Here is a 25,424-nt window from a genome sequence, read left to right on the forward strand (position 1 = left end):
TTGTGCGACATATTTAAAAAATACTTTGCTTGCTTTTTGGTTGTCTTCAAAAGTTTTTACTAAAACGCAGTGTCAAATGCAGTGTGCTGGCCATGCAACTTCCCGCCAAAAGGACGCGCGTGTCCAGCAGTGCAACATTTCGCGTAGTCGTTTACGTGAAAAGGGACGGTCGTACGATAACTTCATAACCAAAACAACAATTTCTCAGGAAAACCGTGCTGTTAAAATTTGATCTTTCAGATTTAACAAATCTGTTATCATTTACTTCGAAATTACTTGTACGTGATGCTTTCTGGTACAATCCTTCTTAAAACAGAGTAAACCACTGTCACTTCTTTGTGATGTCAGTCTGTGAGCTGCATGGTAAAGATGTCAGACAATGGACCATTTACAGTTCTGTGCTTATAGTTACCAGGCCTCTGCTTTTCTTATGTTAATAGAAATTCGTGAGCATTACAACAACCCGGATGATTTACATAAGAAAAGGAATGAGGTTTGCATTAAAGCAAGGTCAACTCCAGCCTCCTTTTATTCAAAGGCCTGGTAACTGAGCACAGACCTGTGAAAATGGTCCGTTTGACAAAGTGTTCCTTTATTATAGTTTTTTCTTTGAAAATTGATGAATACCAGTGCCATTTGGAATGTAGGAGAAATTAACCACTCATCAAAATGCCCACCCCTAAATACTGTGCAAAAAAAGTAGAACACAAGTGGCAGGACTTCGTCTTAAGAAAAGTATTCTCTGTCTTTGAGTTGGTCCAATGAAAGCGAAAGCGCGTGTTATGATATGTGATATCATTAGACAAACTTGCTTGACGCGCGCGACTATTTATGATCCTATGTCCGGAGGAGAGTGAAAATGAGATCCCATGATTTATGAGTCAAATGGTCAATGAATCAATGAGTCATGAGTCAATGAGACTCACAGTCAATGTAGCAATAATTTATTGATTAAGCCTAAGCCCTCGTTTTAGTGATTAGGCCTAAGCACTAACTCATTGACTCATTGACTCATAAATCCTTGATACTCGGTGAAAATACTTTTTTTTTTTCCATTTCCCTGACCATTGTGTTGTGTACACTTGCGTTGAGTGTTCTTTAATATTTATTTTCGAACAAGCGTGTTCTATATTGAGTGAACGAGCTCAAAACTAAACCTGCGTGCGTGTTCTTATCGGCCGCTGTTGTCAATTTCGGCCCTCAGCCCGCGAGTAGAGCAGTTTGTTTTTCGTTTTGAAACCATTGAGTTGTGAACAATTTAATTTAATTTCAATTCCAAAAGAAATTTGTCTGCAAAGTACACAATTAAACGATCAATACGACTTATAATTCAAACTGCCATTTTGGGTTTTCTTATTTTCCAAAACAAAAGATATGGCTCACAGGTGTGGCCATGGAAGAATAAAGTTGGAGAGAACGGCTATTGTACAAATTATTTCAGTTATTAAACAAAGTTTCTGGCGCTTATTTCCTGTAATTCCAAAGGCACAAAATTACAGAGAATGTATGGAGACAAAAAAGTATTATTTAGAAATTCCAAAGAATAGATACCAACTCCAGTTCATCTCAGTTGTGAACTTGAACTTATTTGTTTGGTTTATGAAGGCGAAAGTCTGCAAAAGTAGAGTCATGGACAGTTTATTTTGCTTTGAATTTCCCGCCATGTTGCCCTGATTACCCATGATGCACTCAAGAGCGTGAACTGGTCTATACTTCGACTGCAATGTACAGCGTGGACAAGAATGAATAACCGCGAAATACCTATGAAATAATTGTAACGTTTTTCTTACCTTATCCGCCGTGATTTGTTAAACTCCCCAATTACAAAACGAACTTTAAAAGCCAAATTTCTGTCATTATAAATGCAGCAGCAAATGCTCTCACTTGTGAGGCTAGTAGACGACATCTGTAGTAGCAGGCAAAAAAGGACTAAAATAAAACAAAGTCCATTCGTTTTAAGCAAAAGGCCACTTGCAGCTCGGCGTTTGCTGTTTGCCGTGAACAAGATGAAATATAAACAACAACTTGAGCGTAAAACAGGCAATGATGTACTTATTTTTTCCTTTGATCATTTATTTATTTTTAAGACTGTTCATACCTTCAACACGATGTACCGCATGAACAAGATTGAATAATGTCGTGGAAAAAATAATTCATTCCAAGAGCGGTCGTTCACGAATAGGTTCTCAAGCTCCGGCCCTTGGAAAAAACGCTGCAGCAATGATTGATCGAATACAGAACTGCTGTAGGTATAGTCGATATTTTTTAGCTTCATCGAGTTGGACGAGTTTACGAATCGAGTAAATGATGCAAATACCAAATTTAATGGTGCTGACATCATAAACGCTGAATTTTATTCCAATCTGCAAAGGAATCCAGCATCCGAAAAAGTTTTAACGTGAATACAGCTGTAGTAGTAGTACAATTCCTTCTTAATCTTGCTGTACTATGATCTGTACTAATGATTTGAATTCACGCTACAGACAAGAGGTGAGAAGCCACAATGTTTCATCGAAGTTGTAAACATCCAAGCAGTTGAGGAAGTTGATGATGGTTCCTTTGGACACCCGCTGTGCTTTCAGGTAAGATGTTTCTTCATATAATGGGTTACGGTGCGATAGAAGTCTGATTTATTCTTCCACGATTCGAATATTTGGCCAACTCTCGGGTATAGTTGACCGAGATCTAGCGTTTGTGTCTTACATTTGAGACGCAATGCAAATGCAAAACGAATGGAAATACAAGAGCAAAGTTAATTAAAGGGGTACTGTCATGAGCTGCGCATGCTCGAGTTTGTTTGCTCCCGAGCCCACGGAAAATTCTAGCCGCCATCATGGATTCACACGTGAGTAACAGGGCTGAATAACGTCTGCGCATGTGCAAGCTGTCATGACAACAGTGATCAAATTTCGGCGCGAAGGTGATATGTTGTTCTTTCGTCTTCTTGAACGTAGGCAAGTGAAAGAAAGGAAGAATCCTTTCCTTTTCGACTCAAAAAGGGAATGCTTTTTTTTCTCCACTTTCACAAGTAATATTTTGAAGACTTCATGATCTGCATCGAAAATTTTCTTCCAGGAAATGCTGGTGAATATGACCTTTCTTTCAACCCATTTTATGTTTCTTTGACGCATTGATTTCAACCGCCACGAAGCAAAGCCATATCTACTTCGTTTTCGATCCTCTGCTTGGCTTGAGTGAAATGATGTTTGGGGACATTGATGGTGATATGAATGGTATTTAAAAAGTACTGACAAAGGTGTGTATATACCAGAACTTAAATTAAGTTAAATACTTATTCAAAGAAAACCCACGCGTTGCTGTCGTATAGAATAACGAATTACAGTAAATTTCACTGTCCTTTGGCCGGCTTATTGTACTCCTGAGCCTGTTCTTCGAATCATTTCACATGAGCTTTCTTTTAAAAGCAAGCTGTAATTGACGAGTCGTTGCGATCGAAAAAAGCTGAAAAAGTCAACTTCAAAGTGCTTGTTTACATAAGTTTTATATACAGTTTTATGAAGTGTACCAGATTGTACCAGATTGTACATACACTGTTATAATTTTTATTATACAGATTAATTACATTAAGTTGTGGTTTTACAACCCTAAGATATGTTTAAATGCACGTACTTTGTACTTCACGGGTTTTCTTCAATTCCCTAAATTACAAATTTCCAACTACAAACCTAAAATTATATGAAAGAATGGGACATTCTATTTTTTATCCGCACCCCCCCCCCTATGGAAGGCATTTTTTTAAATGTCAAGAAGGACCCTGTCAGAATCTGGATTTTCTGCTCCAGTTTAGGGGGTCGGAATCGGGAGTCTTTGTTCTATACAAAAACGGGCCTGTCGGAATCAAGCTTCAGAGTAAAAGGGGCCTGTCGGAATCTAACTTCAGAGGTGAATGGGACCTGTCGGAATCTGATTTCAGAGCAAAAGGGACCTGTCGGAAAAATGCCTTCCATAGAGGGGGTGCGGATAAAAAATGGAATGTCCCAATGTGAATCAGGGACACTGTTCTTTGCCTTTGTAGGGCTTCCCTGTCTGGTGATATTCTGCTGTCATTTCTTGTAATGGATCTTAAAAGAAGATCAAACAGCCCAGGCGCATTCTCTTCGCAAAATTCCCTCATCATAACTGGATCATACAGTGGTGCTTCAGCTTTGCTGTCATATTATCCGAACAAAGCAGTCTGGCACTGAGTGACCATCTGGTCAAAGGTGATATCTGCAAAACAAACAAAGGTAATAGTTATTTTGTTTACAAAATATGCTTAAATATCTATCTCTCACCTCAAATATTTCCGAATCGTGCTTTTTAATTTGAGCTCTAGAAACAAAATTGTTGCAAGTTAGGAGGGAACATATGTTCAGACTGCCAAAAAATATGTTTGAGAACAGAATTTACAGAAATTTTTATTTTTCTGTGCCTTGCTTTAGTTTAAGTCACTCGCTGTTTTCCTTTACAGCTTAGTATGAACCTGGCCATTTTGTAAAGCAAAATGCATCAATTTTATACGAAAATTGTGCTTGGTAGTGTACCTAAAGACGTGTACTTTCCTTGTTTTCCAGGGCTGTCTCAAGTTGATTGGAAGAAGTGTCCTACGAAGATACACCAAGACAATTATTCCTGTGCTTTTTTCATGATTGTTACACTGTTTGATATGAATAAAATTGTGCTTTTTTATTAGTATACCTGTTATTGTTGGGTGAATGTGTTCTGGTTGAGGTGGTGGTAGTGCTCTTAGTCTGTTTCTAAAACAAGAGAAGTTTCGTAGCCAAACAAAATTATTGACTGGTTCTGAAAATAAATTTGTCCTGACCCTTGGAGTCATGATAATAATTAAATTTTATATAGCGCTAATTGTATAAAATATTCATAAGCACTTTACATTTTAAAATATAAAATTATAAAAAGAAGCATAACAATAAAAAAGGTAACAAAAAAAATAAAAAGCGTAGTACAAAGGTTTTGTTTTATGTAACACCAAATAAATAAAGAAATAAAATGTGTTTCTTTTAATTTTTAATTAATTAATTTATTTATTACATATATATTTTATGTAATAATTTTCATATCCCCTTAGTATATAAGACTTACTTTTCTCGATAAAAATAAAATGAGGAAGAGAATAAACATTTGTACACTGACCTTTGGAGGAATGTAATCATACTCCTTTTATAAGGCATTGTCTGCTATCGTAGCCCATTTATTACACCAGCGTATCCCTGGCCGATAATTCTGGGTGTTAGCCCCTAACGTATCAAATAGATGGTAAAATCTCTTCGGGATGCTTCTTTTGGACAGCTGCGTGGAGTGTTCAAGAAATGGAGAGGAACAATACTCGTTTGCTTCACGGCTTGCTCTCATCCAGTGCCGAGTACAAGCCCATTTATTTAACTCGTCTCTCTCTGTAACTCATCTCAATCGATAAAGTTCGCGCAATAAACTATCGTGTTCCCGCACTTTTTTCACCTTTTGTACATACTTTAAACCCTTTTGTACAAAACGGTGTGGAAAGACCTATTTTCGACGGACTCCTTCTAAAAACGTCAAGCTCCCGTTTTCAGTTAAACGCTCCTTTTTTACAAAACACCGGGATCTACACGAGAATTTTCGAAAACGCCGCCATTTTCATAAGAATTGTTGTGGTACTTAGGCCGCACGCAATCGATCGCGCCATGACAGCTTGCACATGCGCAGACGTTATTCAGCCCTGTCCACGTGAGTCACGTATATTCGCCGCAGTTTCTCCTTTGTCCACTATGGCCCTCTCCAGTGGACACCATTTTGACTTTGTCGGTTCAACTTGAAAAAAGTTAACCTAACACTTTTAAAGTTTTCACAAGACGCTAGCGCATGCGCTTCTCGTGACAGTTTCCCTTTAAAAGTAATACGGTTGTAACTAACGCATGCGCCAAAGAAGACATTGAAGAAATAAAAATAATTTTTTTTTGGCTTCCGATTTTAGCTTGTTTTTGCAATCCCCACGTGCACAAAAGGCAAGATACAACACTTACTGCTTTCTTTCCGTCACGGTTGAAAGTGAAAGAAAGGTCTGGCGCCGAAACGTAGAATCTTAGTCGAACTTGATTCGTCGAACCTATTAATTTTGAAATAGGCGCATAAATGGTGCGACGTTTGTCGCAATGAAGTTCAACTCAAATTAATTGATTCCCCTCCAGCATAAGTTCGACTTGCCAAGTCGGATAATTCGACAGTGGTTCGGTGTTTCAGCAAACGGCGTTCTAAATTAAACACGCGCTGACCTCAATTCATAAATCATGCAAATTGCGAAATAATTGATTCCAATGTGATGAAATGCTCAAAAGTTACAAAACTACCGTCTCCCCCATCTGCCAAACGCCCCTCCCTCCCTCCCCCCGAAGAGGTAAAAAAAAGTAAAGTCTACTACAAGCCTAGAAGGCCCATCAGGCCGGCGCTTATCTCCGGTTTCTGTAGCATAGCAGGAGAAGAATTAACCCCACACGCTTAACTTTACTAAGTTAGGCTTTCCAAAAACAATGTTGGAAAAATTGCTGATTGTGGGCTTCAGTTCTCCTTTAAAATGACCGCTTCTCTGGTGTATCGTGAAACCTATCTTTGATAAATTCGACGCAACTAAGATTCGACGTCTACCCGACGGGCATCAATATATTCTGCATTTTTCTCAACCTTGCTCCCATGCATTCTGTTCTCTGCCTCCTTTCAGTGTCGTTGAGGAGAAAGAGGGTCTTTCTCGTAAACGACAAAGGAGGCAGAGAACAGACCCTATTAACGAGGTTGCCATTTTTTTTTTCGGGAAGAAACTTCGGACGCCCCAGAGTATGCTACAATTGCTTAACTGACATGTGCCTTTTCGAGCATTTGCACCTGAGTTAGCGTCAGTTTGGTTTCTGTTTGGAAACAAACTTTCGTTGCTTAAAACTGAGCCATCTCTTTTCTAAAAGAACATACTAGAAAGTGCGTAAGAAAAGACAGACTTAAAGAAGAGTCCCCTTTACGGTATTCTGTCCTCTCTACTACTGTAGGCAAATGTGATCGGCTTGGCGGCGTTGATATCTCAAAACGATTAATTATAGCGTAGGAGACCACGTAACAGTAAACATCTAAGAATTTGCCTTGTGCTGAACACACATAAACAGTTACAGCTGCAGCTTTTTTAATCGTGTTTCGTTTTCTTTAGATAACATACCATTGTTGCACAAAGAAAGATAAGTCCAACATGAGGACTCTTTACCTTTCTGCTTATGAAGTGGAGGAGTTTGAATCTTGGTTGTCTTCATTGAGGTTAGGTAGGTGATAAGTAATTTTGTCAAGATCAGGTGGCTGATAAGCGTTTTATTTTTCGCGATGAAAAGGGTTTTCATAAAAGCAAATTTAGGAGATCAACTTTCGGAAGCCACGAATAATAATAATAATAATAATAATAATAATAATAATAATAATAATAATAATAATAATCATGATAATCATTATCACATGGAGAAGAAGAATAATAAGTAGAAGAATTTAACAATTTAATTTACAATGAGGTTGTTCCGCTGTAAGATCATTCGGATCGAGAAGCTTGCTTGAAACATTTAAGTTTAGATGTCGTTTAAAAAAAAAAAAAACAGTCAATGTTCAGGAATGCAGTTAGTTAATTAAATCAAGGCAAATGCATTCCATAATTTTCTGTGGCAAGAGGACGAAAGATTGCTCTTCGACGGATTTACCTTATGTGCTGGGTTTAACGAAACTGTCGTGTCCTAAGAGGAGCATTGCCTCCAACACAAACAAATAAAAGATTAAATTGATTGCTCGAGTCTGATAGAGAGATTTAGCAAACATCGTGTTTACGAGAAACTTCAAACGCAATGCTAAATCTCTGTAATGAGTTTTTTTAATTGTAGCTTGTATAGATAACGCAGTCAGCCTAGCCAAGTACCACCCTGGTCGATTTACGGGCAAGGCATGGTCCTGTTGTAAAGTTGTAACGTTCTGGGGTTCTCCAGGGTGCAAATCATGCACAATATATGATAAGTTGTATTATTGCTTTGGGAAGATTGAAGTATTAGCACTATTAGCATTTGTTTCTCATTCGCGGTAACTCCGAACTCACCTCGGCTGAGAATCAGTTAAGAAAGTCTGATCGTCATTTAATTGCTCATTCTTTTATTTCCTTCACGGCTTAAATATATAAAATTTGTTATATCACTGAACTGGGATATTGAGGAATTTTCAAAAGAATAACCACTGCAGTTAAAGAAACAAAATAGGAGGTTTGCAAGGAAGCCTGACATCTAGGATTTAAGAGACTGCAAGCAAGTAGTGCACAACGTCAGCGACTGTTTTCAGAGCCGACCTGAAATTTACAAGCTTAAATCCTACTCATTTCCTGACCACATATCAACCCGAAAAAATATCCGTTTCCTCTGCCTGGTCTCAGTTGTTTATTTCGTCATGCCCTAGGTTCGTACAATTATTCTCAAAACATTTTTCTTCTTCATATTAAGTTTCTGGAGCTCTTCTAATTGGTAAGTCTTTAAATCAATCAGACAAATGCTGGTTTTTTTACGAGATTGAGAAAGGGCGAATTCCTTTTAGAGAAAGTCCTTCCATAGTAAATCGAAGGACTGGTTATGAAACCTTAAAACTTTCAAGAGCAAGAACAAATGCAATGTCGCAATCGATGTTGAATTGACCCTGAGACTGCACAATCTTTTGTTTTCACTTCGCACCGGTTCGCAAATTACTTGCGCACAATATAATCCAAAGATTTGATTGGTTATCTTCCCAAAAAAGGTTGTGTTTCGTTCATTGTTAAGGTCAAAAATACAGCCAAAAACATGAAACAAAAAGACTTGTCGAGTTTCATAACCATCTCCAGCTCTATGCATTAACTATGGTCCTTCTTAAGAAGAGCGTAGAGAGATAACCTGAAATTGAAGCCACAGCAGGCGTTGCTTTCAATTCATTTTCAGATCCCTTTTATCCACGTTAATGCGAATTTGTTTCAATTTTAGACAATAGAAATCGGTTAATAAGCCTCGTTCAGTTTTGTCACATGATGGACTATTTTATATTTACAGGAATTCCTGATTTTAAAAGGCAAAAGGTAGGGATGTGAAATAAGATTAAAAGTTCAGTTAGACGGTACTTTAGGGGTGAAACGCTATAGGATTTGCATTCAATTGTAAAATGGCAACTTTTTTCCGTGCGTGTTTACTGTTTCGTTTCATTTAGTTATCGCCTGCTATCGCCTTCAGTGGCTTTGGTGTCGTTGCCCGGGAGTCGCACTACTCAGACATGCCAGGAAGCCTCCCTTTTGGCAAGGTGAGAATCAAGTAGACAGTCACAAGGAGTGGACTACTGGTACCGGGTACCCACCATACATGTGGACAAAACTCTTGAGACAATTACGCTTCTAAGCGCTTTCAGTTGTCAGCAAACAATTTGACCCCCCACCCCTTCCTCCCCCGTCTCATTGGAAATCAACATTTTCCAAATCAACATTGGATAGGGAGAAGAAGTAACTGCTGTGGAATCACACATGGAAGAAATATTGAACAAGTGCTTTTTGTCGGTTTTTGTACTGTTTTATTAATGAGTTTAGTCCACGATTGTAGATACAATACAAAACTCCCTAAGTTACATAGTTGGGAGATAGTGAATTAGCGTATCTTTCAAGTTCACTGTTGCTTATGTACAATTAAAGGAAAGGACAGAAAAAAGACAACTCTTTCCAATTCTCTCCCATTTTCATGCCCGCGAATGTCCCGTCCTAAGTTACAACACAATTTGCCCTACCCAATTAAATAGATAGTTCACAAATTGCTCAATAAAAACAGCCAAAGACAGGTCCATTTTGTTTTTCAGTCCTTATTTAACTGATGGACATGTGGCGAAAATGCAGAGCGCGTGCCTTGATTGGCTAAGAAGCAAGATACTCGGCGGGAAAGCTGAGAGATAAATATGCATGAAAGAGGTGTGACAATGTTTAGGTTTAGGTTCAGATAAAACTAAAATAAACCCATTGTCATGTAAAGACACGGACTGAATCTGAATACGTGTTAAGTTTTGGTTGCATTTCCCAGTGATATATATACTGCATTTCTTAGATCAAGCAGTCCAGCTTGTGTCACTTGTTTTGTTTTTTAACTGATTGCTATTGCCAACCCTTATTTCTTGCTCAGGGTGATCATCTGACGGTTTCTGATGCTTCTGGTGGTGTAGAATGGAAAGCGTTCTCAACGACATCGTAAGTCACTGAATACCAAAAAGGCATTTGTATAACAAACTGCACGATCGTCTAGTGCAATTCGGAATTCATCGGTACAGGTATTCTACAATCTAGCCCTCAATTGGACGAAACCATCGTGCGTGTTTTTGTTTTATCGAGAAGATTTTGTTTCTTGTATAATCATAGAGCTTATGCGGCCTTCGTCTGGTTTAATATGTTCTTTAGCGCAGCTGTGAAAAGCGTCCATCCAAATCTGAGAAGTCTCAATACGCTTGCTAGTTTTATCTTCTTTTCCTTCAGAGGTTTGCGTCGCTCTCCGTAAAAAAAAAACAAAAAGATGTTTGCCATAGCAACGTAATTGGAACTTTGCAGAGTTCTATTAAAGTGTTAATTGCACTTGCCTTGTCCAATAAGAATAGAGAAATTTTGTTGAGCGTACTATTTACTTTGTCAGTTCTTGATGAGCAAATCGCATGTGAAGGGCCTTAAGCCGTTGTACAACAACATATGAAACCGGATTTTCTGAGTACGCCGAAATTTGAATGTGCTCTCGGAACAGCCAATGAAATTACATTATTTTTCTTTTGTAGAACCAGTGGATATGGATACATTCCAAACGATTTTGTTGCACTGAAGAGTCTCGAAGAGGAGCCGTAAGTCATGCAGGTTCATTGTTTATGGCGAAAACGATTGACCTCCACTTACTAATTACCCATCGCCTCAGAGGAGCTGTCCCTTCTCTGTTTCATCAATTAACCTTTGAAAGCGATATTTTTTCGGCGTACTATCCCAAGAGAAACAAACAATAAGGCTAAATATGTCCGATTGGCCTTAGTTAATTTCTGTAAAGTGGAAAAACATATCACTGGTATTTCTTTGACAAACATTGGGAAATGGAAATAGAAATAGAATGGAAATGAAAAATGGGAAAATGAAAATAGGAAATGGGGAAATGGGAATGGAAAATAAAATGAAAATGGAAATGGGAAAATGGAAAAATGGAATGGAAATAGAACACCTTAAGAGCGCTCATGAGCTCGTTCAACACATGTGTCAGTGCATTCCAGATCGAATGGGCCATTTCCGAGTTGCTGTTTGTCTCGGTTTCGAAGTGAGTCTTAGTGCTCAACTATTGTAAGGGAAATGAGTTTGATTTGCATAAGAATACGCAACTCATTTCCATTTGAATGGTTGTGCACCAGGATTCGCTTTGAAACTGAGGCATGCAGCAACTCGGAAATGGGATATTTGGATTTGGCAGTGTTAGTTTTTGTGGGGAGGGGAAAACGGCCGGAATACCCGGAGAAAAACCTCTCGGAGCAAAGAGAGAACCAACAACAAACTCAACCCACGTATGACGCCGGGACCGGGAATCGAACCCGGGCCACAATGGTGGGAGGCGAGTGCTCTCACAACTGGTCACCCCTGCTCCCATTCACTGGCCTTAGCGATTCCCAGGTGACAAGACTCGGGAAGGAACTCCGCTAACCTATCCCCACATTCTACCCCCAAAAAAGGCTTACCTCTACCGTCTGCCCATACCTTTTCCCTTCTCGACTGCATGGACAATGAATTACATCTTAGCTATATTGAAGTTAGCGCATGAATGCGTCTTGCAGGAATGTGTCTTGTGTTCGCTGATGCAGCTCCAGTTTAATTTAGCCTTATATCCTTGCCAGGTGGTTTTTTGGTGAGATTCCTACAGCTATTACAACAGCTATTCTCAGAGAACAGGTACTGCAATAAAGTTGTCACCTTATAAGGGTCTGCAAGAATAACGACTCGTGTAAGAAGTGATTTGGATTTGATAGTTCTGACTGACTCACCGAGAACTTGTGGTCACGTTTTCCTAGGTACCAGGCTGTTTCATCTTTAGGACAAGTGGACTGGGGACTAGAACTATTCTATCTTTCAGGTGTGTTGAAATATCATCTTCTGTGTTAGTGCTCTCAAATAATCTTATAAAAGCTTCACAGTTTTCGGACGCTTTAAAGAAATTTTTTAATCTGGTAACAATAGAAAATGATGGGCTTGGAGGTTGACGAAAGTTAAATAAAGATTTGCCAGATGACAAAAAGCTCGAAGAGTTGACTGACATATCATTCACTTTCACACTCATCACTCATCACATCATGACACATCACTCACATTCACTGACAGCTCTTCTCAAATCTTTCTTACGGTGGTTAATTAATTCACCTTCATCAACTCGGTTGCGTGCTCATCTATAATATATGCGACGCTAGGCTAAAGTTTGCTGTGATTCAAACCGCGTCCAAGATCGGTGACACTTTGAAAGGGACATGAGATACTAGGGGTATATAACTGTCACGAAATGTCCCCTTTGCCTTCTCCTCAATTGAACATTCCACACACTCGGAATAACTGAATATAAGGGCATTTTCTAACTGTACTCCTAAGTAAGCAGAAACAGTTAGGATAATTTTAATCTTAAAGCAACCGATTCAGTCATAGAAGGATTTGCAATTAGCGTTTGTTCTTGAGGGGATGCTTCATGATTCTCGTCAATAAAGAAGAGTGCTCTCAACTCAAGTAATACCGCTGAAAGGGCCCATTGTCTTTATTCAGTACCCATGGCAGTTCTCCCGTGGAAGTTGTAGTGTAATTTTTTTAAACAATTACAGGACAGAGAGGACAGTCAAACACGTAGAAGTCTTTCGTGATGAAACAACGCACAAGTATCGAGTGAAGGACGAATCAGACTCAATATGCTATGCCAATTTTCTGCAGTTTGATAGTATACAGCAACTTCTGGATCAGTGCAAACATCACGCTAGTAAGTTAAGGACTTTATTATGACTTTCTATAAACAGAAAATCAATGAATTTTTACGGAAATTCTGCTCATACGTTGCTTTTTGATAGTATTAAATGGTGCCACTTTTGCTTTAATGTTATCACAGATAATGATTAGTCATGATAACTCAATTTGCAATTTCGGCTTTCCACTTATTGTTCAGTCTGCTCAGTCGTCAGCATAAATGGTACGGACAATTTATTTCTTATCACCAAAAAGCAAAAACAGTCATAAATACGACATTCCAGAGCTTACTCCACCTAATCTCGAAGTGCAGTCCTCGATTCAGTTACGTGTACAGACGTCGATAGTTCATTGATCAGGCCGACCACGAGGTAAGATATATGCCTAGCATCCTCTCTTAGTGCGGAAGAATATTGTTGATGAATGGTAAAGTAAAGTTCAAATTTGCGCACACAGAGAACTAGAGAGCTAGTACAAGTACGTTACAATACTAACGCTACTTACATTGCTACTAGCCGCCACTATTTAAAAGAGATACAAGTACAAGTATGGGTGGTGTAAAAATGACACAAAGGGAGAGCAATACACTGCACTACATACAATCATGAAAATATGCGCATTTACAATGCTTGTAGCGAAGACTGCCATTTATTATTGAGAGAGAGTTATTGCTTTCGGTTATCCGTGACTCTAATTTATATGTATACTTCACTTTCTCAATCAACAACGTCAGTGAAAATTTAAAGGCAAGCTGCGACGTCGATAGTTCATTGATTAGACGGACCACGATGCAAAACATATACATAGCACCCGCTCATAGCACGGCAGAATATTGTTTTGCTTCTTATTTGTTGATAGAGTTTACAAAAAATTAAAGAGAAGTTCACACCCCAAGGGACCGTTGCCCAGAAAAAGTAATTAACTTTTCATTTCCCCCCCTCCCCCCCCCCCCACTTATTTCTTTTCGTTTACGGAGACTGATCAATACAAACAGTTTTATTTGGCTATTGCAGCCTTAGGGACATTCCTAGAGAAGTACCCTACACTCAAGAACGCAGATGGTATAATAATAATGATAATGTTGATGATTATGATCATAATGATGATGCTGATGATGATGACGATCACAATAACAATGATAAAAATAATGTTGATAATGATATTGATTTAGCAAATTAATGTCATTTTTTCATGCGTCTGTCCTGTTATTGATCATGAATTTCGTCATAACATTGTCAAAGTAGCTGTGGATCTACGAGGCGCTAGCGGAATTTGAAGAATTGAACCCGACGAAACCGCGTGCAAATCTACTGTTCTTTTCACTGGAACAGACAGCCTCCTCGCTGCTCCTCCTTCATAGGGAATACTCGAAAGGAATATTTTTCTAGTCTTCACCTAGTGAAAAGCCCACTTTTAACAACCAGTCTCTTCCATTTAACAAAAGGTAAATTAAAAGGCATCTTAAATGAGAATTAATTACCCTTACAGCCCGTAGACCAGTAGGCTCGATTTCCAGCCGTCCATTCACAACCGTCCATTCACAACCTATATAAATGACCTACAGTCTGTGATAAAATGCCTGGAAACAGTGAAAAAAACCAAAAACATTACGGGCCCACAGACGGATTTTTCTCGCGTTTCTAAGGAAGTGAAATATTACTTCCGGTCACTGACGTCATCATACCGTGAGCCGACTAGAAAACCCACTCACAAGCAAAAATCACCACGCGACCTGTTGTTTGCATCGAAGGTTTTTCCTCGCCCTTCCTCGCGCTAGTTCTCAGATCAACTGTGCATGCGTAAACGAACTGACTTTCGGTTTGAGAAAAAGCTAAATTTCGGTTGGTCTGTAAATAAATTTATTTTTTTTATATGGTACGTTTCACTCCCAAATACAGAATACAGGTAAGCATTAATTTTTTTCAAATCATCTTTTTTGAAGATGTTATGGGTATTTCCGTATCCGGAATTTTCAAAATAAAAAGAAATCCATACTTGGCTAGATGCAAAAACGAATGCAAATTATCAAACCACTGATTAAACACCCAAATTGTGTAGCACGTAGACAATATGATGACTTCACATTTAGGGTCATTGGTTAAAAAAAGTTGGAAACTGACCAAAATAAAGCCAAATTCTCTCAAATTACTTAACCATTACATCCTTAGCAACGCATTCCAAAAAACACGTCATTAGGCCCTTAAGGTGACACACCATAACACCAATCTGGCGTGGCTAACACATCACGCATGCACACAAACATTTCACCGGGTCCTTGGAACAGTACACGAATGTACAGATCTTAAGCCGCGTTTCGCGGCTCACTCGTTCAACACAATTTTAGGGAGCTTTAGTGACGACGACGGCAACGGCGACGAGAACGTCGTCGTTAAATGTGAATTCCTGTTATTTTAATCGCTCCGCGACTATTCCAAACATTGTAACGTGACAAAGATGTGGCATACCCTGAAGAACGAAACTAGTATGAACGGCGCTCAATTTAGGAGAGAAAACGAAAATTTACCCTCTAGCGCTGACGTTCTCGCTAAAACCTCAAATTTGGAGTTTGCTAGATTACTTTCCTTTTTTTTCTCTCTACGTTAAGAAATCTGGAAAGTTGATTGGCCAGAAGTAGAAGCAAGACAAGAAGATCACCTGGGTCTACCATGGGTATGGAGGCTTGCATTTTGTAATAACATCGCTCACTGGGTGGAAGAAAACAACATTTGGTCCGCTAAGCTTCCATTGGATGGTTCCTGTAGAGGGTGGAAGGGCCCTTCTGTTATTTCCCTTTCGCGTCGCAAATGGCCCTGTGAACAATCGGTTTAAACTGCGGACGAGCCCACAATGTACGCAGTCTTCAGGGGGGCCGTTTCTGGCGAAGGTACCGAAACTTTTCGGGCGTCACAATTCCCTCTGTATCTTTGAGTCATCAAACTTCACAATCCCTTTGTTTTGCTTTGATTTATTATTTCGAAAACTAAAAGACCATGCACTCAAAACAAGGGGATGGCAGATTTACAAATGGCTCCACTGGCCCGAAAAGTTATCGGAACATTTCGAGAAATTGGCCCCTGCTACGGATTTGCGTTATTCAAGAGAATTAGTTATTAGAGACAAGGCCGGCGGATAGCAAAATTTTGAAGTCAGCTAGATTTCAATAGTTATTTACAAACCCCGTTGTTTGTCCAGGACCCCGAGAACTACATTTTTTCCAGCCTAGTGGCTTACCAAAAAGAGGAGAATGACGTAGACAAAGAATATACGACAAAAGTACATGTACTTTATCTGCCACTCTAAATTATCTCAAATCCTTCCGTAGATTGTTTTAAACGGGAAATTTCACAACGAAGACGCTTCGATTCACATTCTGCCAGAGGGCAGCTCTGACATCTTAAAAGAAAAGTTTAGCAACCAATCAAGGCTAATGATGTGAGTAGAAAAGAAATTTTATTTTAGTGCCTGTCGATTTATTTCTGAAGAAGTATTTTTTTTTTGCGAAATGATAGGACTCTAAACCACGACAACATAGTGAGGCTACATGGAGTTGGACAGAGAGGACCTCGCAACTTCATGGTTCAAGAAAACCTGATTAGTGGTAACTATATAACTTTTTTTAAACTGCAGACAGTACTGTTTCAGCCTTCCGGGCCTCACCAGTGCAGTGCTGATATCAAGGATAGAGGTAGGGCTTAAGGTGGCTCAAACCAGTTTCAACACTTAAAAGAAACGTTTTTATTAGAAGGAGTGACACTGCGACACTTTGTCACTTAACAGCAATGTTATGGTACCATATCAAACACCAATTATAACTCCCTGACCCCCAATTTTTATTTCTGAAAAGTAATTAGCATGCCAGAATGAAGCTTTCCGCAAGTTTGAAAAAATCCTGCAGACCGGATTCAGAGCCACCTTATTTAATTGAAAATTTAAGGTAGTTCTAAATCCGCTCCACAGATATTTTTTAAACTTTGCAGATTTTCATCTTGGCCTCCTGATCACTTTTGTGCAATAAAAGCTTGGGGTCACCGATTTCGTTTTTCAGAGCCAAAATACGGGGTGTTTTTGCAAGGCTTTCCTGTTACCATAGTAACTTGTTACGTCAAAAAAATCACTGCCTCTTGTTCAGCAATAATTTTTGTCTCACATGGTACCATGCATAACATTGCTGTTACGTGATAAAGTGTTCTAGTGTCAATCTTTCTAATAAAAAGGTCTCTTGAAAGTGTTGAAATTGGTTGAGTCACCTTAAAAAGCCTCCCCAAATAACAGTTTTTAATTTGTTGAATGGAGTACGCGTTAAGATTTAAGTAGCATGCTACCGAGTTTTCTTTCAAGAACAAAGAGTTCTTCAATTAAATTTCGTAGGTCTCCTTAATGTTGCAAACGGTTACCTTTTTTCTTGCGGTGTCCGCCACGTTTACTTGCAGCAAACAAACCGAACAACCGCTTCAAATAAACGTGGCGTTCAAAATCGCTACCCGAGGCTCAACGAATTTCCATCGGATAGTTTTTTAAACGAGATACAGTACTTTTGTCATTTTATGAAATAATTAGGATAGTACGCGCACTCTCATTAATTAATTGGGAGAATTCTCGACTGTTATGCAAACCCGAGACTGTCTCAGGTTTGCATAACTGTCTCGATTCCGGACACTCGAGATTTGCATTATCTGGACAATGTGTCATCAACATATAACTATTAACAATGCAGCCAGCTTACTAAACTTATGCCCCGTTCACATCCGGAGATTTTTGTATCCGCAAATTTTGTTATGCGGATACAAAAATATCTGCGTCCACCTGTAGCGTATACGAATCGTATACGACCGTCCACATGTATCCGATTCGTATCCGGACATCTCAAAGGATTAGTCAACAGAGCATGCGCATTACAAAGAAACCTGAGCCTGCGATAATTTTGGCGCCAAAATCGCGGCTTTCTTGTTTGTTTACTTGAGGTTTCAACACGTGTGAGCTTGAAGAGCGAAAAAAATTCCTGTTAAAAAACACTATAAAAATGTCTCAATTAAGAGAAAAACAGAAAAAAACCAAAGACTAGAAGCCGCATAAGGCTTAGACGTCTTCTCAAGTAGTTAAAGTTTAGATTTAACATTGCAACATTTAGTTCGAGACACTCTATTAGGCTTGAAAGTAGCCCTAGTAGCATTGAACACACAACGTTTCTGCTCGCCGCCATTTTGGAAAATCCCGCGCGGAAAAAGACTGGTTCTGATACTGTGACGTCAGCGTATACAAAAATATACGGATACGAGCGTCCACACGTATTCGGATACACAGCGTATACAGAAATTTCCACTCTGGAGAGCGTATACAGAAATCTCCGGATACACCGAGCGTACACGTCGGACACTTGTGGACGCTAGGTGAATCCGCATAAAAAAAATTGCGGATACAAAAATCTCCGGATACGTGTGGACGGGGCCTTAAGGGAAAAGCCGCCATTCTTTAAAGACGACTCACCGCAAAAAATGTTCTTAGAGATATTTCCCACACTTTCAGGTGACCTATCGGAATATCTAAAGAGCAATACGTCTCTTGTTTTCTTTAACCCTTCTGAGATGGAACTCATCCTGAACCATGTGGTCAATGGAATGGAGTACCTACACGACAATTCCATAGAGCATAGAGAATTGGTGAGCCAAACGAAACTGCAGAATGAGCCTATGCTAATTGGAGTTTATCTGTTTATCTAAGGTTTCCGTTTAAATTGTCATGAACAGGGTACTTTCTTCCTTTTAAGAACTTTCAGATGTTTCTGCTATTAAGTACTTTTGAAGAAATCTGATGCAATAGAACCGGGGCAAGGGTGGTACATGGTGTGTAACTTTCAACCTTTTTAGCTACCAACCATGACCTCGAGTCCGAATTCGGGTAGGAACGCGGGCTCATCCACGTCTGAAACCCAAGCCAATGGACCAATAAAACGCATATGCACAGTGAGAAAAATGCAGTGCTGATTAACTAATTTTCCCTTTGTTAGGTGCCGAAGAATTGCCTTGTGGGCGAGAAAGGGCAAATCAAGATTTCAGGTTTTCATTGTGCGAGGTAAGATTTCGAAAGACTATGCACGAATTAGTTGTTGAAAGATTGGTTTCCAATTTGGTCCAGTAATAAACAACATTCTGGACAGTCGCAACCTGCCCAAGTAATCAGAAAAGCCAATTGCAACGCAAGGCAAATAGATGCAGCCGGTCCTATGCGCGGGAAAAGCAAGTCACAGTTGATTTTTCGCTGTCATATATAAACAAAAAATTTGGCGCGAGGTTTTAGCCAAAAAACCAAGCATAAAAGTGCCCTTGCAACCCGACTAAAAACCGCTGCTAAATGGCAAGAAACGTTAGCCTTGTTTGCAAATACTGAAATAATCAAATAATCCACTATCTCAGATCTCCTTGGTGCAAGCAGACGCTTTCTGACGAGTGTTACAAGAACAAAGTGCCTATCCCAGATCCTGAGTTCTTGCGATCTTCAGGCGGATTATGGTCTGACGTTTGGGCTTTTGGTAAGTATGTAATAGTGATCAATACTCAAAGATCACAATCATTACTTACTTTGGCCAATCTGGAAAGACGGAGACGTAAAGCAGGTGCAAGTACAAATAGCCAGAACTGAACGCCGACACATCAGGGCCCGGTTGTTCAGAAGCTGATTAATTTAACGCTAACTCCAGATTAAAATATACCAAGGAGTTAATTTCTCAACTCCCAAATGTTGTTCAACGCTGATATTCGACAAAACTTAGCATTAGAAGAAGTCAATCTTGAAACAAAAAAAAATAAGCAAGAGAAGCTTTCACTAACATTATTAAAATTTAAAAACATGAAACAAAAGTTAAAGCTAATCCTGGATTAAGTTAATCGGCTTTCTTACTAATTATGAGAGCATAATCTCTTGATTTTTTTGATTCGAATCTTATTATTTTGGCAGAACAAATCAGTCACTGCGCATAACTCTGAGAGACATCTGCATCGGAATTATAAATTCAGAATGCCCTTTACTAAACTGTCTATTATTCATAGGAAAATTGTACTTGTGGGATTGTCGAAGGAGCAATAAACTTCCAAATATAGCAGGATTCAAAGTTAAAGTTGATATTAAATATCAGACAGGAAAATATGTGTGTACAAAAACAACATATTGGCACATTTTGAGTGGAAATGGAAAAGATAATTCTGAAGTATTCTTAGGTATCGGCGTATTTATTGGTATGTGTGTATGTGTATGTGCGTGTTCGTTTATTTTTTGTAAATAGAGAGTAAGTATCGCATTGTAAGTAGTGTAAGTACTACATTGTAAATATTGTGAGTATGTTTAAGCAATTGTAAGAAATTGTAAGTAGTGCTTTGTGTTGAAATATTTATTTAAAAAAAAAAAAAGTTACTCGGCTTTCGAACAACCGGGCATAGAGCTTTGACTGGCTATTATCTCTGACTTCTCATTGGATAATAATGTGGAACAAAACTTAGAGGGGAGATCACAAGTAGTAAGAATAGCCACATCTTCCCTACGAACTCGTAAGTTAAACGGGGGCATTCCCCAGGGAACGCGAATCGGATTCGCTCTGATGAAGGGCTAACGCTCGAAACGTCAGCTTTTAGAATCTCTGTACGGTGGCCAATTTACATTATCAACTCCGTTGATAAAACCAAATTTTTGTATACTACTTCCCCACCGACGCAGCACCACAGTTTCTTTAGAAAGCTTCAGTCAATCAAATGAGACAACGGATGACCTAGGCTGCCTCGTGAAGAAGATAACACAAGAGGTTTGTTGCACTCACTGAAATAAAAAATAATAAAAGAAAAAAAAATTGGACACTTCGATTGGAACGCTTTACGGCATTGACTCCGGTTTAACTTGTGGTGTGTCTTTCTTTCATACACATGCGCGGGTTGGGTAGGTGGGTGAGTAAGATCAAACATGAACTGATGGGAGCTACCAGAGGTGTCTTCAGTTACAAGCTGACGTTCGATCTCATCCTAGAGAAGGATCAGGAAACTGCCATGAGACTTTGTGACATATATGTGCGGTATATAAATCCTAAACCATAAACCATTGGGTAGTTACCTTTATTTGTCTCACTGTCCGAAACAACAGCGTAGTGAAATTGACAAGTGCACACAAAAATCTTGCAAATATCGCGAAATTTCTCAGTATTAGTGCCAAGCAGACAATGTCATGTTTTCGGTTTTAGAATCCAAACGCTCGTCCCACCTTTCAGGAGCTTCGAATTCACGTTTCAACGAAAACTGGATCATCGACCCAAAGTTGTTCTTCTCATTCTTTGAAAGGTAATTAAGGTTTTGAAAAATGGCACTGAAAAGCCTAGTATCGCATTAAACGCAATGACCATTTCAAAACGAGTTTCCGCTTAAAAGAGGGCAAAGAACGAAACCGCAAGAAAACAAAGGCAACTTTGGTGCAGAATAGCGAATTTCAATTAATTATATTAAAGAACTAGGTACAATCCGGTGAGCTCTTTGGTTTTGAATGAGATGCAAATGAGAGCCACGGTGGTTTTTGCGATTCCGCACTTTAGAGAGAAAAGGCTTTCTGCACTAATGAACGGAAAAGGGAAGCTGGCCCGCGTTCGATTCCCAGATTTGACGCCACATGTGGGTTAAATTGAGCTTGTTGGTTCTCTAGGCAGCTTCGAGAGGTTTTTCTCCCGGTGCTCCGGTTTTTCCTTCTCCTCAAAAACCAACTAACGATTTGATATAATTAGTTGTTTGATTTGATTTGAAAAGTGTCCCCAAGTAGTGCCTCGGTGTTATCATTGTGTTTCTCAGTAGAGCGAATTACAAGCGAGTGTCGTGAAACCAAAACCAAAGCAATTACTGTGGCCAATCAAAAAGGACGGAGACAATCCAGTAACCCAATCAAAACTCGAAGTTATTACCCGTAGCCGACACAAAACGCGCGAAAATGTGCACGCGCGAGCCACGATTGGTTTCGGTTTCACTTCTGATTGGTTCAAAAAAAATGGCGAGAGAACTTTGAACCAGTCACTGCGTGAAGTAAGGAAAAACTTAAGTAATTCGCTAATTATTATCAGTAATTAAACTCGATTAACATTCATAATTATATAAGCCTCGGTCTTAACCATCTATGAAATATGTCTTGGCATTTACCGTCTCTATTGGCAAACTCCTTTGCAAACTCATTGTCATTCTTTGTCGCTTATCATCAGACACTCTCCAAGCACAGAGCTCAGCAGAGGAAGTAGCCACAGGTTCCCCAAACAAACCTCCAAGAAAAGGAAACGAAGAGCCTACGGTCTTCTTTCTCGAGGATGATGAAAATTCAACGATGGATTGGGCTGGATGTGAAAGAACTACACCTTACACCCGAGACGAACTCAGACAGCGCCTAAAACAGGCAGAGTTGACTGCATTGAAAGCGAAGGCCTTGCAGAAACGAGCCGAAGCAATGAAACTCCCGATCCTTGAACACGTTCACGAGGCAGAGGCAAAGTGTCTGAAAGAAGTTGAGATGATGACAAAGTCGTTCCTGAGGCGGCTGACAGAGGCCAACGATCGCGCAGCAGAAGCTGAGCAGGCTCGGTATTTAGCGGCTCACGGCTCACAGAAGAGAAGTATACGCTGTATAAATATGAAAGCGAGAAGAACATGCACGAACTTAAGGCCATGTTTGACGACGCACTTCTTGAAAGGGACGAGCTCATGGCAGCCCTAAGAACTGTTGGTAAGGACTTTGATTCAACCGAACTGGCCACACCAAAACGGAGGGACTCCATTCGCCATCTGGAAGACAAATACCAGCGATATATCTCCACCAGTGACAGAACAATATAAAGCTTAAAAACACAATTGAATGGCGTTGTCAAGCATCGAGATCAACTTCCGTCCGATCGAGAAGCGATTCGGACGGAGATGAAAGATACCAGAGAGGCACTGGAACAGGCGGTGAAGGAAAAGGACGAGTTCCACTTCAGGTTGGAAGAGGCGCAGTTTGAAATCGAACGCCTGGAAGAAATGATTTCAACCATGACACAGAAGCGGCAGCAGGCCGAGCGGGAGAGAGACCAGCTGCAATTGCTGACTGATATGTCTTTGATGAAGCTCAGGCAAGCGGAATCCGTCCAACCAAAGAAAAGAGCATCTGTCGCTTCTTTGCCACCAAGGATGAACGAACGACCAAAGGAAAAGCGAGAACCAAGTTTGCGAAAGCTTTCAGAGCACCTGTTGCATATGATTAGTCCATCCGGGATTGAAAGGCAGTCGAACTCAGACGAAATTGAGATGGCTTTAGTCCACAAGGAATAAAATTCATCCTCAAAGATTGAAGAGTGTGAGGTTCAAGAGCCACAGCGACGACCAGCTCAAAGGAGACCTGGTGAGGTGGTGATTCCCGTTTTACAGTTAAGGAAGAGAGACCGATTTCAAATTGGAAACAAACAGGAAGCGATGAGTTTGTCATCGCAACATGACAGTATTCGCAAGGAATCCACCGAACTTGAAGAGAATGACAAAGGGAACAGAGGGATCAGTGCGACCAAGAAAACTAAACCTGACGAAATGCACGAAAACGTTATCTTGGACAACGTAAGCGATCAATCTAAAGAAGGGTCAAAGACCTTCCCAATACCAACATTACACATCGAGGAAGCAGACACCGAAACAGAGGTAATTCATACGATGGACCTTCCAGGGATTGAAATATCGTATGTCGATGAAAATGAAGCGTTAGACCAACAGATGGAAGGGGAAGAAATGGAAGACTACGATTATCAACACACGGAGTCACCAATGTTTTTTGTGGAGGGCGAAGAGGGCATTCCAAGAACTGTGTACAGCTTTGACGATTTCTCAGGGGTGCTGGAAGGGATTCCCCAAACAAGTCTTTAAGCCGTCGAACAACATTAATTGTTTTATTGTAGTTCGCTCATACTAATTTAAAACTGAGAAAGCTATGAATAATTGGTTTGACATCAACTAATCTACTTCTAGGGGGAGGCAAGGGGTCTTGTGATGTACAATGGCCCCTCAGCGGACTACAAAGTCAAAGTTATCCCATCAGTAGTAGGTAGCAAATCTCTTTTGCCACCCTCTCTAAGTGCCTTGATAAGTCCCTTTGACTTTCGATTGGAAACGACACAGAAAGACTTTTAATAATAGTGGTAGTTGCGATAGGAGAATCGAAATGAGTATGATTCATTTATCAAGGTGGTATTACAAACTGAAAGAACATCTCTCAAAGCGGTTCGTTCTGCGGATGTAAATAGAAAACAGGGAACCTCGGAAAACTGCAGATGGTGTGGAAAACGCAACTGACACCAACGATAAAAGACAGTTGTCAAGACTACACCACATCAACAACAATCTTTATTTCCCATCAATACTTGAGAAAAACTTTTACATTTTATGATAATTACAGTTAAACGGGGGAGAAAGAAATGAAGTTACAGAAGACGAGACATCATTATTAAAGGATGTCTAGGAACTAAAAGAACGTTTTCTCTTGTAAGCTCCTAGTTAAACTAGTAATAGTTTTCACTACATCTGCCACCGCCTAAGATAGTATGGATGGCAGTTGAGGTGTTTTCCAATTAATACGTACCGCAAACTGAGATGTCTTCATATTATGCTACATGTTATCAGGTTGGTAAATGAAAGTGAAAGTTGCAAGGAAAGGATGGGCAATAACAAGCAGCGTCATTTATTTTCAATTTCCATCAACGTTTATTTGATAGGCTATCAACTGAAAAGCAATTAAAATAATTATGGAAAATGCCTTGAAAATTTGATAGTAAAACAGGAACAGGAACATTAGCTAGAAAGCAACATTTCTTTGTCATCTTTCGTCCTCAGCCTTTTTATCCACCTGGTTCTTTCCACGTGACCTTGATACACCATAAAATAGGAACAAAACTCGGTTATTATATTCGGATCGCTGATTATTATTATTATTATTATTATCTGTGAATAACTGTTGTAAATATGATGGAAGATTGTTTGAAAATGTTGATAATTTTTATTGAGACTATACTTTTGCTTTCTGAGGTTGCGACTGGCAGTTTTTGTGGGCCGAGTCTTTCGCCTAACAAAAGCCAGACCTAGCAGATGCACCATGGGAAATTCTTACACCAGAGGCCACCCAGCACACGAATGAATGGAATGAGGCCTGACCACAACACCGGGAGCTCCATGCCCTAATCTTTACGAATAGTGTGTGGGTTCTTTCACGCCCCACTGGGTTGTGAACATGGAAGGGTTGTGAGACGGGGCCTACGGTTTATAGTCCTTATCCGTGAAGACTTGAAAGTCTTAACCATTTGCGGATGTAATTACAAAGGCAGCACTCACGACCTCCCGCATGGCAGCCCGATGTTCAATCAACTTGAGCCACCGATGTGCGATGGCAATGTGTG

General features: G+C 39.7%; 1 long non-coding RNA gene and 1 pseudogene across 1 annotated transcript; both read left to right on the top strand.

Moving 5' to 3' along the window:
- Positions 1–379: 379 nt before the first annotated feature.
- LOC138017444 (uncharacterized) lies at positions 380–23,987 on the top strand (annotated as a pseudogene).
- LOC138016013 (uncharacterized) lies at positions 2,893–5,139 on the top strand. The gene is made up of 3 exons (XR_011125689.1): positions 2,893–3,256; positions 4,037–4,247; positions 4,575–5,139. It is a non-coding gene; the product is annotated as an uncharacterized lncRNA (long non-coding RNA).
- Positions 23,988–25,424: the final 1,437 nt, after the last annotated feature.

This window comes from Montipora capricornis, chromosome 9 (genome assembly GCF_036669925.1).
Source record: "Montipora capricornis isolate CH-2021 chromosome 9, ASM3666992v2, whole genome shotgun sequence".
NCBI classification, from domain to species: domain Eukaryota; kingdom Metazoa; phylum Cnidaria; class Anthozoa; order Scleractinia; family Acroporidae; genus Montipora; species Montipora capricornis.